The following is a 21,737-nucleotide window of genomic DNA, read 5'->3' on the forward strand; positions in this document are numbered from 1 at the left end:
ATAGTTTGAGCGTATCAAATTTTGGCGCCGCTGCCGGGGAAAGTGGCTTTTAGATTAACTTTAAGCAAATTACCGAATTTTAGTCAACTATTTCCTGATTTTACTTTTTCTTTCTTTATTCTTGTCTCTCGCAGGTCTAGCTTTAGTGTATGCCAAGTACACGGAGTCGAGGAGAATCAATACTTCCACTTGATCTGGAACTAAACCGCACACTTCGCAGAATGAATATTCAAAACAATCCTACTTATATCGATGATGAGATCAACCTTCAACTTCCCTCGCCGGCTGATGCTCATAATCGAGTGATTGTTGATAACCTTAGTAAAGGTAATCCGAGGAGGCAACCTCCTTCCCCACGCCCTCAAGAGTACTATAAGGGAAATGTTAACATCATTGACTCTGATGGGCCACTTGTCCTACCTCCTCTACCACATGGTCATAATTTCGTGGTAACTAGTAGCTTGATGCAGATGTTCAGCGCTAGAGGTTTGTTTTCGGGGCTACCATCTGAGGATCCACATGCTCACATCGCCAAACTAAGGTCGGTGTGTAAGAGTTGTGTCGGGAGGACAGACTTAGACATGGATGTAATTGGATTAAGGGTGTTCCCTCTCTCACTAAGGAAGGGGACCACAATTTGGTTTACTGAGTTACCTTACAATTCAATCTATACGTGAGAGCAATTGAGGGATGTGTTCCTACCAAGGTATTACCCGGTTTCTAAAAAGATAAACCACAAAGATAGGGTGAATAACTTTGTGGCATTACTAGGGGAGTCAGTAAGCAGTTCCTTGGATAGGTTCACCTCATTCTTGAGAAGTGTCCCAAACCACCGCATTGATGATGAATCACTGAAAGAGTACTTCTATCGAGGGTAAGATGATAATAATAAAGCAGTGCTTGATACGATTGCGGGTAGGTCTTATGGGGAGTGTACTTATGCAGAGATCGCTGAGAAGTTAGGGAAAATCTCCCAAAATTATAAAGCTTGGAGCACTAGGAAGTGGGATACTGGAGAAACACTTTTGCAGTGCAAGCTTCACACAACCCAGCCGCAGATGAGATTTGTGAAGAGATGGTCAAATGAGAACTGAGCTTGGGTTGGTGTTAAAACATGTCACCAAGGGTACACAAAAGGTAAATGCGGTGAACTATTTGGCTAAACCACCACCACCGGTTGATGAGTACTACCATGAAGAAGATTCTTATGCAGTGAATGAGCAGATGAGGGGTTTCTGGCCAAACGCCCAAGGCTCCAATCAAGAGAATTGGCGCCAAGGTCAAGGAAATCAAGGTCGGAACTATGGGAATCGCAACCGAGAGGGTCATTATGTTCGTCATGGCAACTAAAACCGCGACACCAACTTCATTCGGGGTAACTATGGTAACAGAAACGATCGGAGTGGGCCCTATGTTCCACCTCAAAATCGGGAAGTTGCTCCTAGGGATTGTGAAGGTAGTATGGCGCGAGTTGAGGATATGTTGCCGAAGATGATGAGGAGGTTTGATGCTAGTGATGAGCACACCAAATAGTTTAGAGGTGATTTAGCAAATATTGGGCAAAAGGTGGATCCACATGCAATCTCAATCAATCATCTTGAGTTGCAATGGCACAATTGTCTTCTACTATGAACCCACGCCAACCGGGTACTCTTCCTAGCAATACTGTCCAAGAATCCGAAAAATGGACATTGTATGGCAGTCACTACTCGAGGGGTAAGTAGACCATGGATCCACCTATGCCGTCTGGCGTCGAATATGAGAAGAGAGAAGACGATGAGGTAGAGGAAGTTAGTGGTGAGTTGGTAGATAAATCGGGGAAAGAAGTCGAGACACCTCAAAAAGTGACCCCCGTTCCTTGACCACCACCTCTATTTCTGCAAAGATTGGTGAAAAAGACCGAGGATGGTAAATACTAACGTTTTATTACTATGTTGAAACAACTTCCCATCAATGTCCCTTTGATAGAAGCTCTTGAACAAATGCCCGGTTACGCCAAGTTCATGAAAGATATGATCACTAAGAAGAGATCGGTTACTTTTGAGGATGATGATCGGATGCAACACTATAGTGCTATTGCTACAAGGTCTCTTGTGCAAAAGAAAGAAGATCTGGATGCTGTCACTATTCCATGTACAATCGGGTTGTTACACTTTGCTAAAGCATTATGTGATCTTGGGGCAAGCATAAATCTCATGCCTCTATCTATTTACAAGAAGTCTAGTTTGGGTGACCCAAAGCCCACTGTGATGCGGCTATTAATGGCCGATCGAACGGTGAAGAGGCCTATTGGGATACTCCATGATGTGCTAGTGAAAGTGGAGTCATTCATTTTTTCGGCCGATTTTGTGATTCTTGATTGTGAGGTGGACTTTGAGGTGACTATTATTCTTGGGAGGCCGTTCATTGCTAACGGTCATGACTTAGTTGATATGGAGAAAGGGAAGATGAAGTTTCGATTGAACAATGAAGAAGCGACTTTCAACATTTGTAGGTCCATGAGGCAGAATGGTGAGCTCCAATCGGTATCTGCAATATCCTACAAGGTTGAGAGTTCATCCGAGGTACAAATAGAAGAGTGTCTTGGTGTTAAGGCACTAGCAGCAGTGATTATGAATTTTGAGAGTGACTGTATCGAAGAGTATGGGTCATTAGTCGCACACTTGATCAAGGTGATGTTCGGTTCAAACCAAAGAAATTAAATTTAGATAAGAAGCATCGTGAGTCTCCACCCGCGCAACCATCTATTGAGGAGGCTCAAAAATTGGAGCTTAAGGCTCTACAACCTCATCTGAGGTATGTATTCTTGGGGAAAGGTGACACTTTGCGGGTAATTATTGCATCAGATTTGAATATGCAACAATTAGAGTGTTTGGTTGAAGTGTTGAAGAGGTTCAAGAGAGCTATTGGGTGGACTATTGCAGATATTATTGGGATCCCTCCAGGTATTTGTTCACATAAAATCCAACTCATTCCCGATCATAAGCCCAGTATTGATCACCAGAGACGTTTAAATCCACCTATGCAAGAGGTAGTGAAGAAGGAAATTATTAAGTGGTTGGATGCCGGAGTCATATATCAGATCGCTGATAGTAGTTGGGTATGCCCTGTTTAGTGTGTTCCCAAGAAAGGGGGAATGAGTGTGGTCCCTAATGAGAAAAATGAGCTTGTTCCAATGGCCGGTGACCAGATGGAGAGTGTGTATGGATTACCGGAAATTGAATGCATGGACTGAGAAGGACCATTTTCCTATGCCCTTCATGGATCATATGTTGGATAAGCTTGCAGGAAAGGGGTGGTATTATTTTCTTGATGGTTATTCGGGTTACAACCAAATCTCTATTGCACCAGAAGATCAAGAGAAAACCACTTTTACTTGTCCTTATGGAACTTTCGCGTTCAAGAGGATGCCTTCGGGTTGTGTAATGCACTGGCTACTTTTTAGAGATGTATGATGTCCATATTCTCCGATATGGTGGAGGACACCATTGAGGTATTTATGGATGATTTTTCTGATGTTGGTGACTCGTTTGATCATTATTTGAATCACTAGTCCGAAGTTCTCAAAAGACGTGAAGATTGCAACCTTGTGCTAAATTGGGAAAAATGTCATTTTATGGTGAAAGAGGGTATTGTATTGGGCCATCTAATCTTAGAGAAGGGTATAGAGGTTGATCGAGCTAAAGTCGAGGTGATAGAGAGACTTCCTCCACCAATCTCTGTAAAAGGTGTGAGGAGTTTCCTTGGGCATGCGGGTTTCTATCGGAGGTTCATCAAGGATTTTTCAAAAATTGCACATCCTCTGTGCAAGTTACTTGAGAAAGAGTGTAAATTTTATTTTGATGAATCCTGTCTTAAGACATTTGGTGAGTTGAAGGAGTAATTGGTGTCTGCGCCCATTAATATTTTCCATATTGGAGTAAGCCATTTGATGTGATGTGTGATGCTAGTGGAGTTGCGCTTGTTGTAGTTTTGGGTCGAAGAAGGGATAAAATCCTTCACCCCATTTACGATGACAGTAAACCCTTAATGAAGCCTAAAAGAACTACACTTTGACTGAACAAGAGCTCCTTGCGGTGGTCTTTGATTTCGAGAAATTTCGCTTATATTTGCTTGGCATAAAAGTTATAGTGCATACTGATCATTCTGCCTTGAGATATTTGATGGCAAAGAAGGATGCGAAATTGAGGTTGATTCGTTGGGTATTACTGTTGCAAGAATTTGAGTATGAAGTGAAAGATAGAAAAGGGACCGAAAATCAAGTTGCCGAGTCCCGACTAGAGGATGAAGCTATGCGAGAATTGGGTGAAACGGTTGAAATTGATGATACTTTCCCTGATGAGCATGTATTGGCCGCTTCTCAAGACTTGATTCCATGGTTCGCTGATTTTGCAAATTACTTGGCTAGTGATATCGTTCCATCGGACTTGTCCTTTCAAACAAAGGAAAAAGTTCATGCATGATGTGAAAAAGTTCTTTTGGGATGAGCCATATTTAAATAGGAGTTGTGCCGATGGGCTTATTCGGCGTTGTGTGCTTAAAGTCGAGATGTTGAGTGTTTTGGATGCATGCCACTCCTTGCTTATGGTGGGCATCATAGTGGTATCCGGACAACTCATAAAATCTTGCAATGTGACTACTATTGGCCAACCATCCACCAAGATGCTCATGAGTTCGCCAAGCCATGTGATAATTGCCAATGAGATAGAGGTGTTTCAAGACGGAAAGAACTGCCTTTAAATGCCAATCTTGTAATTGAGTTGTTTGACATGTGGGGTATTGAATTTATGGGCCCCTTTGTGAGTTATCATGGGATGAAGTATATTCTTGTGGCAGTTGGTTATGTCAAAGTGGGTGGAAGTTATAGCACTTGCAAACAATGAAGGGAAGAGTGTCACCGCGTTCCTGAAAAAGAACATATTTTCCAGATTTGGAACCCCAATGGCCATTATTAGTGATGGGGGATATCACTTCTGCAACAAGTTGTTCAAAGGGTTGTTAGAGAAATATAGGGTTCCCACAATTTGGCCACGCCGTACCATTCTCAGACTGGTGGGCAAGTTGAGGTGTCTAACAGGTAAATCAAGAAGATTTTGGCGAAAATGGTGAATGCGAGTAGAACGGATTTGTCAAGGAGGCTTGATGATGCTATTTGGGCCTACTGAGGATACAAGACACCCATAGGTATGTCTCCGTACCAACTAGTATATGGGAAGACTTGTCACTTGCCGGTTGAGTTAGAGCATAAGGCCATGTGGGCAATGAAGAAACTGAAGATAGATTGGAATGAAGCAGCGGAACAAAGGTTGAATGAGTTTGATGAGTTTCACTTGAAGGCATATGAAAGTTCAGCCCTCTACAAAGAAAAGATGAAGAAGTACCATGATCAAAAGATTGAGAAGCGCGATTTTGTGGTTGGGGATTTGGTGCTTTTGTTCAACTCTAGGTTGCGCTTATTTCTGGACAAACTCAAGTCCAAATGGACTGGTCCATTCTTGATCACCAAGTTTTCCCTCATGGAACGGTTGGGTTGGAGAATAAGGAGGGTGTAAGGTTCAAGGTGAACGGGCAACGAATCAAAATCTACCTTGGGCATGCTAAAAGGCGAATGAAGTAATCGAGGCATACCATCTTGATGAAGTCTGAGTAATCAAGAGTCTTGCGTCGTGCCACGACGTTAATTCAAGCATTGATTGGGAGTCAACCCAATATGTATCCTCAAGCCAACAATAGGTTTTTCGTGATTTTATAGGAGTAGTTGCATTATTTCTGTTTTTCTCAATTAATATCACGTATGAATTTTCTTTTATTTTTTAGAAGTGTTGGCTAGAGAGTAAACTAGGGTCCATATCTAAAAAGTGTCCAGAAAAATAAAAAATATTAGCTTATTGGGTGTTTAATGTGCAGGGACCAAATCCCCAGAAATCTGCAGAAAACTAGTCTGGTGAACTGATCGACGGACCAAGCTACTCTAGGTTGGGAGGTAGGCCCTGGGGGAGAAGTTATAGACACCTTTACATACTTTGTATCTGGAGTACTTCATTTAATTTCTTCTGCAGTATTGGGCTTTGGCGGCACTTATCATGCACTTCTGTTGAACAAAGCTATTATAAATAGTAAGTATTCACTCCCGAGAATCGATGATATTTTTGATCACATTCGGGGTGCCACTTGTTTCATTAAGATAGACCTTATATTAGGCTACCATCAGGTAAGAGTAATGGAGAGCGAATTCCTAATATAACTTTCAGGACGTGCTATGGTCATTATAAATTCCTAGTTATGTCTTTTGGGTTAATCAATGCTCTTGCAGCGTTCATAGGCCTTATGAACAGAGTGTTCAAACCTTATTTGCATATATTTGTTATCGTATTCATTGATGACATTTTATTCTATTAGAGAATGAGAAAGGTCATGCTAGTCATCTCAGAATGGTTCTCCAAACTCTAAAGGATTAGGAGTTATATGCTTAATTCACTAACTATGAATTTTTGCTTTAGTTTGTGGAAATCTCTTAGGCCATATTGTTTCCGGAGATGAAATTAGAGCTGACACTCAAAAGATAGAGGCAGTTGATGAGTCTGTATTTTGGACTCATTTAAGGATTCATTTTAATAGATTTAGAGTCCTCCAATGCATATTTTGTGATATTAATTGATATAAATCCTTGATTTTTAGGTATTTAAATTGAGGAACTAAGCATGGACACTAATGAGCAAAAAGGAACAAGACAACTAAAATAATGAAGAAAAAAAGGCCTGAGGATCGCCTAACCCATTGGGCAAGTCACCAAACGACCTTTAGTCTCGCCTAATGTTCCAGTTGGCCAAGCCTTGAAGGTGAAAATCAAGTAGGCGATAGAAAGGAGCAGCCAGCGAGTCCCCAAATGATTCCGAGATGCAGTGCTATATCGCCTAAAGTTACAAAACCTCAAGATGCTAAAGGCAAAAGCAAAAGGGCGATGAAATTGACAAAAGGGCGGATCACTGATCCACTTGGTGATCCCGACTAACTGCGCCGAAAGGTCCTATGCAACACACTTTTTTACAACTATAAACATATTTTAAATTTCTTAGTTTAATATATATTAGGAATTTAGAATAGAATCTTTTGTTGAATTATTCATTTTTTCAAGTTTGAGAGTGAGAATTGAGTTTAGAGACAATATTTCCTTAGCTTTGAAGATTTGTAGATTTCTATTTCTAAGAAATTAGAAGTGGGTGCTAAATATTCTTCATCTTAGACCTCTGTAAATAAAATATTAATCTTACCCACTCTATGGAAACACAATTCGATAATGATTTCTACCTTTTTACGATGTCTATCTAAAAACCCAATTCTTGGGGTATGATTATGTGATTATGGGTTGATTTAGCTGCTGGGTATTGCTATTTGATAGTCTAGATGTTTTTTTAAAGTAATTTCATTCAGTAATTATGGATTAATCTAAAAAGTTGTAGTTGAAAATGCAACTCTACCTTCGTGTTTTGGCTTGCTCGAGAGAGGTTTTAAAACTATGATTATTGAATTGATGGTCTGTGGGTATTAGGTTGTCATGGGTTCATCTCGAGAGAGTGAGTCGTGAAACCTTTTCAACACTTCAGCTCGAGAGAGTGAATGGACTAAAGCGAAAAATGTTCTTAATTGCAGCTTATTGGTATTCGAGAGAAACCAATTTGATTCGGGGTAAATTGTTTGAGAGAAATTTTATCCCCACTGAAGTCTAGCTTATTCACTGATTTACAACAACTTTACTATCAATTGCAATTACCCAGTTGTCTACCTTATCCCATAATCCTATTAAATGACAAGGATCCCGTCCTTATATTTGTTACTTTCAACTTATTTGATGTTGTAAATTAATACTGACAATCAAAAACTCCTTATGATTTGACACTTGTGTCACCCTAAATTTGAACTATGTTTTTATTCGTAAATATTTTTAGCTATGAATGACTTGAACATATTTGTACTTGGCTTTTGTTTCTCAAAAACACTCCCCGTGGGAACGATCCCACCCTTGGTTGGGTTATATTACTACTCACGATCGTTGACACTTGAACTGCAAGTAGTGCCGGGTAGTGGTGTTACTTGAGAAATTTCAGTCAAGTTGATTCTTTTTCTTGTTAGTTATAGTGATACTTAATTTTTAGTTTTGTTTTGTGTGTTGCTGCTTTAAATAAAGGAGGTGAATAAATGGATTTTCCTTCGTTAGAACTGATGATGTTTCGGGATAATATTCTAACCTCTAGTAAATTCGAAGGTGAACAACTTCATGAGTCTTAGTTGAGGTTTAAGGCACTTATGGTTCAATGCTTAACTCATGAAATTCCTGTTTTAGTCATTCTGGAATGTTTTTATAGAAGTCTTAGCCCTAAAAATATAATAATGGCTGATCAACTCTCTTCGGGCTGCTTGATGCGACACTCTTATGAGACCTCAACCCAAATCCTTGATTTTGTGCCCAAAACTAACAAGGAGATTGTAACATCTCACAATTGGAAATAACTAGGAAAGAATCTAAGAATTGGAAATAGTGATTTTAGGAAAAAATAGAAATCTGGAAATTTGGTGTAAGTTAGGAAAGTTGAGTTTTGATCAACTTCAAATAGACATAACTCCTAGATCAGGATGATTTAGGTGTATTATCGTATATGGTTGGAAATATCTTGGAGTAACCTTTTCAACGCCATCGAGTTTGCACGATTTCAAGCTCGTATAAGTGAGGTATGCCCTTTGGAAGTTGGGTTGTTGCAATAAGAAAAGTCCAATCCGGATTTTGAAAGGGTAGTTTGGTCTTTTCATTATTTAATTCTTTTATTTCGTTTTTGGGTAATTAATTGGGGTCTAAACTGATCTTAGTTAGTTTACGCTTTTAGAAAAACAAGCTAGGATTTTGAGAGAAGAGAAAAGAAGAGGAAAAAGGAGAAGAACGTTCAAGATTCGTCAAGATCATCGCGTTAAGCTTATGGATTTTGTCGGTGGGGATACATATAAGTTTTGTGAGACCACATAGCGTTGAGTTATTTCACACACGTTCCAAACATGATTCAATTTAGCAAAAATATGTTTGTTTTGAAAGTAAATCCATTGAGTTCTTGATTATATTCGTTTGAATTCCTGTGGGTTGTGTTGATGAAATTTCTTGAAGTTTGATTCATGTTTCAAGGTGTAATTTCTAGTTGAATCTGTCATATATTTAGGGTTTAAGTGATTCTAAGTGTTTGGGCAAAGAATCATTGAAGTTTAGAGGGTTTAGAGATGAAAACTGAAGTAGAAAAATTGGGGATTTGCTTGCAAGGGCTTGGTGCATCGCTCCACAAAATTTCCTCCGAACATTTGCCTCTGGCATGGTGCGCCATAAAGAGCGCCTCAGAAAGTTCTCTGAACTCTGAGGGCTGGCGCCTCACACCTCTCAGAGCACTAGGGACACCACTTCTCCCTATTCATTCCCCACCTTTTCGTACTTGTTCCTTAGCAATGTACCTATATTTTCTAGTTGATTCCAACACTCTAAGGTACATCTAAACATCACGAAATCATCCATAAACATGAGATCATGAACCCTGAATCCATTATCCAATTCAAGGAAAGTTAAAATAAAAGTCAAGAGAAGTTAAGAGTCAAGTTTAGAAGTTAAGAAGCAAGTCAGAGCAAAGTTTATAAAGTTTTCAAAAGTCATTTACCAAACGTTGTTTTAAGACTTAAAGTTCAAGTTGAATAAAGAGTGAAGAGTAATGATTGAAGTATTTTCTTCAAAGAAGTATATGGGGACTATGTATTCCCATTTAAAAATGTTTTCACATTTGACAAAGGGAGGGAGCATTAACTCCAAGAGAGCTTTTAAGCTATATTTTGAGTAATTATCTCAAATCAAAGAAATAAGTTGTTTAAAAACTTATGAGCTAAGTATATTTTTGGGAGTACCCATATGGGGATGCGAGTTCATATAAACTCAAGTTTCCATGAACTGTATAACCATCACGGGTATTAAAAGATCATACTTTTAAGATGATTACTTAAGTTAAGCTAGTGAATCCACTAAGTTAAGCAATCTATATGACGACAAAGCATAGGAAAATTCTGGCAGCGTGGGCAAGCCACTGTATCACCACTTAGGCTTATAGTGGTGATTATTGGTTAGAAAATCTCCCACAGAAACTATATTACTTTATTATATGATTAAATTTTAGTTTGTTGTTGTATTTCATTTAAAGAACTAAGTTGATTTTACTGTTTCATAAAACATTTCATAAATTGCATATGTTTTGTTGCTTTATTTTAAGTTAAGTTATTCATGAGGGGAAATGAGCCAAGGTAAGTGTTTCTTTCAAAATCCTTTTCAAGCCTATATTATTTAGCATTCCAACTCGCACACTTGTACATTAAATGTTTTGATGCTAGTTGGGCTGCATCGTATTATGATGAAAACCAGAAATGGTTTTCAATTGCCCCCACTCAGGGTGGAGGCTCGGGGTGTGACAAACTTGGTATTAGAGCACAGAGTTCAATACTCATGGGAGTCTATGAAGCCGTGTTTATAGAGTCCTAGTTATTAGTGTGAAGCGCGCCACATCTATAATTAGGAGGCTGCAACACTTAGGAGATTATCTCAGTTCTTTCACACTATTTTCATGTGTTAGAGTTTGATCTCTAAAAAGTTTCCCTCTAATTCGTGCTTGAGCATATTTTCAGATAATCATGCCTCCACAAATAGAATTTATATGGTCTTCCAACTAGGAGAAATGTTGAATATGAAGGGGGTACCTAATGCATCTGAAGTGCAACCTCAAGGCGAAGTCACCAATGCTGAGTTTCGTGAGGCTATTCGAATGTTGAGCCAAGATGTGACTAACCAGGTTGGACAGCAAAAAGGAGCTCGACAAGAAGAGGATGAAACTTCAAGGATTCGTGAGTTCTTGAGGATGAATCCTTTAAGTTTCATTGGTTCATGCACTACTAAGGATCCAGAAACTTCATTGAGGAACTGAAGAAGGTATTCGATGTGATGCATCTTGGTGATACTGAAGAGTTGAGCTAGCTGCATGTCAACTGAAGAATGTTTCTAGGACATAGTTTGATCAGTGGAAAAAGGGTAGAGCTGAGGATGCACCACCTGCGAGTTGGGCCTATTTTAAGGAAGCTTTATTGGGGCGTTTCTTACCCTGAGAATTGAGAAAGGCTAAGGTACGGGAATTTCTTACACATAAGTCTAAGTGTGCATATGTATGGATTGAAATTCACCCAACTATCTCGTTATTCTCGGGAAATGGTTAAGGACATGTGGAGTAGAATGAGCTTGTTTGTTGTTGGGTTAGCCCGTCTATAAAGCAAAGAGGGCAGGGAAACGATGCTGATAGGTGACATGAACATATCAAGGTTGATAGTTTATGTGCAATAGGTTGAGGAAGAGAAGTAGAGGGACAGGGAAGAGTTCAAAAGTAAAAGCGAAGACAAAGAATGAGTTTGGGTAGCGAAAATGTAATGTGAACCATTCGTCCTTTCAGATAAAACAAAAGGGAACTGCTACATAATCTACTAGTTCACTTGCAGTCCAAAATAAGGGTGAGCACAATGGCCAGAATTCACAAAACTTCAGAGCTAGACCTGCACAGTCTCAAGGTAGTGTGGCACAAGGAGGTCGTTGGGCTCATGCATGTGCTAGGTGTGGTAGAACCCATCCAAGTAAGTGTCGTGATGGCCATAAAGGTTGTTTCATGTGTAGGAAAGAGGTTTAGTTCATCAAAGAGTGTCCTAAGAACAAGCAAGATAGTAGAAATCTAGGCAATAGGGACCAATCTTCATCAGTTGCTCCACTAGATAGAGCTGCACCGAGAGGGACTACTTTAGGTATTGGCAGAGGAACAAACCACCTTCATGCAATCACTAGTTCTCAAGAGCAAGAGAACTCTCTAGATGTTGTTACTGGTATAATCAAAGTCTTTACTTTTGATGTTTATGCTTTGCTAGACCTAGGAGCAAGTTTATCTTTTGTAACCCCTTATGTTGAAATTAGTTTGATGTTATTCCTGAGAAACTCTATGAGCCTTTTTGTGTTTCTAAACCTGTTGGGTAGTCTATTCTAGTTGAGCGAGTATATCGTGATTGTGTTATATCGAGCAATCACAAAGACACCATGGCTGGTTTAATTGAGTTAGACATGGTAGATTTTGATATCAGTTTATGTATGGACTGACTTCATGTCTATTATACGTCAATAGATTGTAGGACTCGAGTTGTCAAGTTTCAGTTTCTAAGTGAGCTAGTCTTAGAATGGATGAGTAGTTCAGCAGTGCCTAAGGGTCGTTTTATCTCATACCTTAAGGAAAGAAAGTTAGTTTCGAAGGGGTGTGTCTATCACTTAGTCCAAGTTAATGACTCAAGTATTAAGATACCTCCCATTCAGTCAGTTCCATAGTAAAAAAGTTTCTAGAAGTTTTTCCTCTACCCGGAGTCCTTCCTGAGAGAGTTATAGACTTACACATAGATGTCTTCTAGATACTCATCCCATCTCTTTTCCTCCATATAAAATGGCACCACTATAATTAAAAGAGCTTGAAGAATTGTTAAAAGATCTCCTAGATAAAGGTTTCATTCGACCAAGTGTCTCAACTTGGGGCGCTCCGGTTTTATTTATGAGGAAGAAAGATGGTTCTCTTAGGATGTGTATAGATTACCGTCAGTTGAATAAGATAACCATCAATAACAAATATCCTCTTCCTAGAATTGATGATCTTCTTGATCAGCTTCAGGGTGCTTCTTGTTTTTCCAAGATTGACCTCATATCTGGCTACCATTAGTTGAATATAAGGGAATGTGATATTCCCAAGACAACATTCAGGACCTGTTATGGTCACTATGAGTTCTTGGTCATGTCGTCGGTTTGACCAATATGCCTACAAAATTCATGGACTTTATGAACAGAGTATTCAAACCTTATTTAGATATTTTTTTATTGTCATCATTAATGACATACTAGTTTATTCAAGGAATGAAAATATCATACTAATATTCTCAAAATAGTTCTTTAGAGTTTGATAGATAAGAAGTTATATGCTAAGTTCTTTGAAATGTGAGTTTTGGCTTAAGTCTATGACGTTCTTGGGCCACATAGTTTTCGGTGATGGCATAAGAGTTGATACCCAAAAGATAGAGACAGTTCAGATTTGGCATAGACCCATATCTCCAACGGATATAAGAGTTTCTTAGGATTGGATGGTTACTAAAGAAGGTTCATCTAGGGGTTTTCATCCATTTCGTCTCCTTTGACCAAGTTGACTAAGAAAATAGTGAAGTTTCAATGGTCTGAAGCTTGTGAGAAAAGCTTTCAAGAATTAATTAAGAGGTTGACTACTACTCTAGTTTTGACCTTACCAGAAGGTATTCAAGGTTTTTTAGTGTATTGTGATGCATCTAGAGTTGGTTTAGGTTGTATTTTAATGCATAATGAAAAAGTTATAGCTTATGCCTCCAGACAATTGAAAATTCATAAGAAGAACTACCCAACCCATGACTTAGAGTTGGCTGCTGTAGTATTTTCTTTGAAGATATGGAGTCATTATTTGTATGGTGTTCATTTTACGTGTTCACTAATCACAAGGGTCTTCAATTTGTGTTCACTTAGAAAGAGCTTAATCTCAAATGGAGAAAGTGGTTAGAATAACTCAAGAATTATGACATGAGTATTCTTTACCACCAAGGTAGGGAACGTTGTTGCTGATGCTTTGAGCAGGTTGTCTATGGGTAGTACCGCCCATGTTGAGGAATAAAAGAGAGAGTTAGCAAAAGATGTGCATAGACTTGCACGCTTAGGAGTCCGACTAAAGGGTTCCATAGAAGGAGGAGTAGCGATGATGAACAGGGATGATTCTTCATTAGTGTTAGAAGTAAAATGCAAGCAAGACCAAGATCCCACTTTGTTTGAATTGAAGACAAATGTTCATAAGCAAAAATTATTAGCTGATGAACGGAGGGAGATGATGTTTTGAGATATTAAGGTAGATTCTGTGTACCAATGGTAGATGGACTTCAATAGAGGACCATGGAGGAAGCTCTCAGCTCCAGATATTCCATTCATCCGATTTCTACAAAGATGTATTGCGATTTGAGAGAGGTTGTATTAGTGGAGTAGCATGGAAAAGGGCATTACTGAATTTGTTGCTAACTGTCCGAATTTCCAACAAATTAAAGTAAATCACCAAAGGCAGGTGGTCTGGCTTAGAATATATAACTTTCATAATAGAATTGGGAGATAATTAATATGGATTTCATCATAGGTTTACCAAAGTCTCGCAGACAACATGATTCCATTTGGGTGATTGTGGATCGCTTGACAAAATCTGCCCAGTTCTTGTCAGTGAAGACTACCCATTCGACAAAAGATTATGTAAGTTAGACTCAATAAGGTCACGATCTCCATTATTTGAGACAGAGGTGTGCAATTTACTGCAGAGTTTCGGAAGCTATTCCAAAAAGGCTTGGGTTCAAAGGTGAACTTAAGTACTGACTCTAAGACAGATAGGCAAGTATAGAGCACTATTCAGACGTTGGAGGATATTTTGAGGACATGTGTGATTGATTTCAAAGGTAATTGGGATGATCAACTACCTGTTATTGATTTCACTTACAATAATAGTTACCACTTGAGCATCCAAATGACTCCCTATGAAGCTCTTTATGGGAGAATATGTATATCTCCTATTGGATGGTTTGAAGTTGGTCAAGCAGGGTTAATTGGACCAGATTTTGTTCATCAAGCTATGGAGAAAGTGAAAGTGATTCAAGAGAGTTTGAAAATGGCGCAGAGTCATCTGAAATAGAATTTATAATAATTTCACCCATGAAGGGTGTTTAGAGGTTTTGTAAGAAGGGGAAGCTTAGTCCCAGATATGTTGGACCTTATCGAATATCCAAGAGGATTGGCAAGGTAGTTTATGAGCTGGAGCAACCACAAGAGTTAGAAGCGGTTCATTCGGTGTTTCACATCTCCATGTTGAGTAAGTGAATGAGGATCGCTCATTGATCCTATCAACTGAAGATATTGGGATCAAGTATAGCTTATCTTATCAGGAGATCCTGGTTCAGATTCTAGATCGAAGTTGAGAACAAAAGAGGTATCATCAATCAAAATCCTTTGGAGGAACCAATTTATTGAGGAAGCTAATTGGGAAAATGAGGTGGATATGAAGTATAAATATCAATATCCCTTCAAATACGAAGAAGTTCCAAATTAAGATACAAATTCTTTCTTGGTATTTATTTTATAACTAAGCTTGTTGTAATATAATGCTTGATTTAGTGTGTGAGTTGTTGCATGTTACACCCTTATCCTAGTAAGAGTAATCTCATTTGAGGATAAATATTCCCAAGGGGGAGATATTGTAACATCTCGCAATTTGGAATATCTAGGAAGGAAGCGAAGAATTGGAAATAGTGATTTTTGGAAAGAATTGACATTTGGAAATTTGGTTTAAGTTAGGGAAGTTGAGTTTTGGTCTATTTAAAAAGGCCATAACTCCTAGCTCAGGAGAATTTAGGTTTATTTCCATATATGGTTGGAAAGATCTTGGAATAACCTTTCCAACGCTGCCCAGTTTGCACGATTCTGAGTTTGCATGAGTGAGTTATGCCCTTTGGAAGTTGGGCTTTCGGAATAAGGAAAGTCCTATTCGGATTTTAGAAGGGTAGTTTGGTTTCCTTACCCAATTATTTTATTTCTTTTTTGGGAAATTAATTGGGATCTAGTCAGTTTACGCTTTTACAAAAACAAGTTAGGGTTTTGAGAGAAGAGAAAAAAGAGGAGAAAGGAGAAGAACATTCAAGATTCGTCAAGATCGTCGCGTTTAGCTTGTGGATTTCGTCAAGGGTGATCCCTATAAGGTATGTGAGATCACATAGTGCTGGGTTAGTTCACCTATGCGACAATCATGATTCAATTCAACGAAATATGTTTGTTTTGAAAGTAAATCCGTTGAGTTCTTGATGATATTCGTTTAAATTCCTATGGGTTTGTTTGATGAAGTTTTTTGAGGTTTGATTCATGTTTTTGTGTGTAATTTTGGGTTGAATCTATCATATATTAAGGGTATAAGTGATTCAAAGTGTTTGGGCGAAGAATCATTGAAGTTTAGAGTTAAAAAAGGAGAAAAATTGGGGATTTTTTGAGCATGGGCTGGGGTTATCGCGCCTTACTAGAGCGCTACAAAAGTTCCTTTGAAATTTGGCATTTGGAACATCACTCCTGGAAAATCGCCTCAGAAAGCTCTTTGAACTTTAAGGGCTGGCGCACCACGCTTCTCTGAGTGGTATTGACACCAGTTCTCTCCATTCTTTCCCCACCTTTTCTTACTTGTTCCTTGGCAATGTACCTATATTTTCTGATTGATTCCAACACTTTAAGGTAAATCTAACATCATCAAATCATCCATAAAATTTAGAGAATGAACCTTGAATCCATAATCAATCTCAAGGAAAATTTAGATCAAAATCAAGAGAAGTTAAGAGTCAAGTCAAAGCAAAGTTTATAAAGTTTTCAAAAGTATTTTACCAAACATTTTGACTTTTTTTTTAAAAGATTTGTAGTTCAAGATGAGTAAAGAGTAAAGAGTAAAGATTGAAGTCTTTTTTTCAAGAAGTATATTGAGACTATGTATTTCCAAAGAGTTTAAAAATATTTTCGCATTTGACAAAGAAAGGGAATATTGACTCCAAGAGAGCTTTAAAACCAAGTTTTGAGTAATTATCTCAAACAAAAAAAAGAAGTTGTTTTAAAAACATATGAGCTAAGTATATTTTTGGGAGTAGTATTGAGCACCGATATGGGGATGCGAGTTCATATTGACTCATGTCTCTATAAACCGTGTAGCCATCATGGGTACTAATGGATCATACTTCTTAGATAATCACTTAAGTAAATATAATGGATCCACTAAGTTAAGCATTCTATATAATGGCAAAGTATAGAACAATTCTGATAGCGTGGGCAAGATGCTATTTCATCACTTAGGCTCATAATGGTGATTTTTGTGTTAGAGAATTTCCCACAGAAACTAAATTGCTTTATTACATGAGTAAAGTTTAGTTTGTTATTGCGTTTTCCGTAATGAACTACGTTGCTTTCACTATTTTGTAAAGCTTTTCATATATTGTATGTGTTTTATTGCTTTATTTTGAGTTAAGTTAGTCATGAGGGGAGAAGAGGCAAGGTAAGTGTTTCTTTCAAAATCCTTTTCAAGCCTATGTTATTTAGCATTCCAAATTGCATACTCGTAGATTCAACGTACTAATGTCAGTTGACCTGCAATGTATTATGATGTAGGCGTAGGTAACTAGGATCGGCAACCAGTGCACTGTTGATCCAATGAGCAGCTCAGAGTCAGTTCGTGAGCCTCTTTACATTTCAGAGCTCCTTTTATCACTTGCTTTCTAGGTTTTATATTTTAGGATTATTTACGGTCCTGTCCCAATATCCCTATTTGTTTTAAGGCTTTTTAGACATACAATATTAGTTCTTTAGTTTTATTCATTTCAGTTGTATATGTTTAAGACTTGAGTTGCCATTTTGGCTAAGTAATTATATTTTAAGTTATTTCATGAGTTATTTATCTTGTGTTTAAGGCTTCCACCGAGTAAGTAAGCCAGGTCAAGGGTTAGCTTGAGGGCATCAATGCTTTTCGAGTGCCAGTCCTGCCAGGGTGTAGTCTCGGGGCGTGATAGAGATTGAGAAGGACCAACACTTGTCCATATTGTTGGGTCAGCTAGATTGCTTGGCCCGAAAGGTCAATGACTTGGAGGCTCTGTCCAAAATGACAGGCAGATACATTCCCCTCACGAGCGTCGAAAGTTGAAGAACTAAGAGGGCAGGAAAATTGAACAGGTCCCCTCTTACTCATTTTACGCAAAGTCAAAAAACACGATAGAGTGGTCGTATAGTCAAGAGAGAATCTCTTAATGCTGAACAAGATGACGACCTCTTATTCTATGCTCATTCAGCTACTGGGCCCCCTGAGAGATCAAGTGTTGGCTTCGCTCTACCTAGAGCCAAAAGTAGGGTGGCCTTATAAAAATGAGGCTAACCTCACTAATGGAATCCAAGGCGTTGCTATGGAGCCAACCCAAGACCCTTTAATGCTTTATTTTTGTTTTAGAAATAATGGTTCGTTGTTTGTGCAGGTTAAAGTGTGGAAAGTGTTTAGAAAGTGCAGGTTGGAGAGTAAATGGCCCACTCGACGCATCGCCAAAGTGGTCGGCGACCCTGACCCATACTGCCGTAAGACTGAAGACAAATTTACATTGGAGTATGTAAAACTTGATGAGCCTAGGAAACTTTTGGTGAATCGACGACCAGATCTGTGATTACGATGTAGACCACCGTTTGGACCCTCACAATAACTTGAGGTACTGTAAAACTTGATGCGGTAAGTGCACGCTCAGTGTGTCACCGAATGGATTGTCCAGCATGACTAATGTGGCCGATTGGGCGAGAACTGGACGATTTTAAGGCTAAAGGTTTAAAAGTTTGAAATTCTTTCACTTTCCCTCACTTTCTAACGTTCCCTAACTCATATTCGCACTTTACTTTATATATATCTTGCATTCTAGAGTATTTTAGTCATTGAGTTTGTGTTCGAATTTGGATGACATTGACATCTAGCATCTTAATATCATTTTAATCGGCATTTAAGGTTGGCTTACAGAACACAACTTTATTTGTGAAAAATTGTACTCTTATGCAAATGATCTTATTGTATTGACTTATGCTGAGCCTCTATGATATAGTAAGAGTGTTTGATTTCCTATTTTAAATTTGATAATCTTGCCTATAATTCCTTTAATGATAGATTCCCGTAAATTTGTGCCTTAAAATGAATGAAATGTTAAGGGGTTGTGCTTCCATGTTGTTGGGTTTAGTCAGCTCAAGTCTAAGTAACCCATAGTTTTGCCAAATAACGGAAGTTTTCCAATGATAGAGCTGGTGACATCATTCTTAAAGGCAAATGTCGTCAAATGGCCAAATTGGCAAAACCATGAGATTTCTGAGTTTCTCGAGGTAATGGGTGTTAATTTAATTTTAATCGTGTGTGCTTTGATTTTGTTTTGGGGGTTGCAGGATTGAATTCGAGAAGTTGGATTTAAAGTAGGCACATTGGATGATTTGTCGAGCTGGGTCGAGGTCGCCAAACCACTCAATGGTTCGCCGAAGTTCCCCTCTAACTTTTAATTTCATGCTTTACTTGTATTTGGGTTCTGTAACTTTTGGTTGAGAAGTTTGAGGTCTCCAAAGGCACTCGGGAACTCGCCGAGAGTTCTCTTATTGTCTCTTTGTCTGCACCATTGAATTGTTTTTGCACTGTAACTTTCAGCGGGCTAATCACGACTCATCAAAATATATCAGAGATTTGCTGAAAGGCCATTCCCATTGAAAAATAGTTATAATTTTAGAGCCAATCCTTTTGGAGAGCCCGATCTAGCTCGCCAAAGTGATTCAGTGACTCGCTTACTGGATCAGCGAGTTATCTGAAACTGTATCTATAAGTATTTCTACATTCTTTCGTTGTTTTGAAGATATGGTGAAAATAAACATTGACATGTCACATCGTAAAAGAGTACGGTGAATCACTATAAATTAAGGAGGGTCAAATCCTCCTTAGAAAAGAAGACAAAAACCTCTACTTGGAGACAAAGGCTAGGGCAAGAGGCCTATTTTTGACAGGATGACTACTTCTCAAGGCCCTATGTTCCTCTATGGGTCCGAGGATTATATGCAACTATGTAGATCATTTAGGTGGATACATCTTTAGCGGACTCTAGTTCAAATATTGTTCCTTTTAAGGTGACATGGGGCACTAGTGCCGAAGTTCATATTGCTGCACCGGGCAGTGATGCCCTGACAGATGGAGTGACTGCTTAGATGGGACCTCTCTCTACCTCCCTCTCTGTCTTACTTTAGTTTAGCTTTTGGATATTTTTGTTTGCATTTGAGGACAAATAATTTTTCTTGATGGTGGGGTGGGGACATCCTTTTTGTTTTGTGTTGCGACTATGGTTTATATATTGTGTTTTGAGCTATAATTGTGTTTCACACGATTTTTTGTGGATGATTGAGCTTTTGACTCCTTGTCTTAAATGATAAATGACTTTTGTACACTTTCAAGAAATTGTGCCACTTCTTTTGAGTTTCGATGTGGATGTTTTGTTGTGAATTTAAGTTGCGGTCGTGATCAATACCGATGACTTGAATAGTGCTTATAATCGGACAAAAAATTAATGCGCGGCTACAATGAGGCCAAATGAAGTTGCATAAACAATTTGTGAACTCTTTGCATCTTGTTCTAACTAGCCAACTATCGAATTGAGTCTCTTGTGATGAGCATTGCACACTAGCGAAAGTGCGGAGTCTTGTTTGACATTAGTGTCAATGCCGTGTGTGATGAGCTTAGCGTGAAATATTTGTTATAACACCTAGAATTTGCCTTGTTGGTCCGGTTTACTTAGTGATATAATCTCTTGATATGATCTTAGGAAACTTTGAAGAGTGTGAAACAATTGGACATTTAACCTCTTTTGTGGCCAACCTTTTGAGTATGTGATCCTTGCTTGAACACCCTTTGAGCCTTGACCTTTAATGGGAAGAAACTTAATGAAATTGTGACTTTTCCTTATCCATTACCATAATCCTCATTAATTGTGATTAGTTTGAATAGCAAACTTAGGTAGTGTGGTGAAAAGAAAAGGTAAATCAATAAATGCATAGAAGACCCCTTTACCCAATATTTTTTTTAAAAAAAATGAAACCCCTCTATACAAAAAAAGATATGACAAATAGAAAAAGAAAATAAAAAGAAAAGAAAAAGGAATTAAAAAGCTGTGGAATAAATTATGAAAGTGAAAAGAAAATGGAGTTTCAAACCGTCCATGGGAAGTGAATAATGGGATCGCTTTTGTGCACGATGAAACTTATGAAGAAAAGGAAAGAGAGAGTTGTTCACACTACATTTCACGAGGATTATAACCGCTGAGCCTAAATTACCATACCCTTGCACTCAACCCAATTACAAGAATTGAAAAGACCTTTTAAATCTTGAGTGAGTTGAAACAAAGGTTGACTGGAAAATACGGGCAAACCTATGAGTGAAGTCATGCTATTGTGTTCATCTTTATGAGTGTGAGCGTTGCATTTGATTCAAGATCTTTAAATTTTGAGCCATTGCATGTGAATATGGAATCATGTTTTGTGTGAGGGCATTTGAAAACCTTTGTTGAGCTTCAACTTGCATTTGAAGCAAGTATTATATGCTTGAGATTCTTTGATAATGGTGAGTCACAACTTGAATTTTTGAGTGCACAATTGATCCTTGTATGAGTAAGTTGAGTCTTGTTCTGTGCATTCATGATTGAGTCTTGTGTAGCACTGTTTGAGACATCCCCTTTCAACTACTGAACTTGAATTACTTGAGGCCAACAAAAATTAAAGTTAGGGGTGTTGATGAGTTCCCGTTTGGACTCATTTAGGGCTTTATTTTAATAGATTTAATGTCCTCGAATACATATTTTATGCCATTAACTGATATAAATCCTTGATTTTTAGGTATTTGGATTGAGGAACTTAGAGTGGAAACTATGAGCAAAAATGAACAAGGTAACTGAAAGAACAATGGAAAAAAGGCCTGAGGATTGCCTGACCCAGCGAGTCATCGGACGCCCTTTTGTCTTGGCTAATATGAAAGTATGTCAAGATC

The sequence above is a fragment of the Solanum pennellii genome, chromosome 10, assembly GCF_001406875.1.
Source record: "Solanum pennellii chromosome 10, SPENNV200".
Lineage (NCBI taxonomy): Eukaryota > Viridiplantae > Streptophyta > Magnoliopsida > Solanales > Solanaceae > Solanum > Solanum pennellii.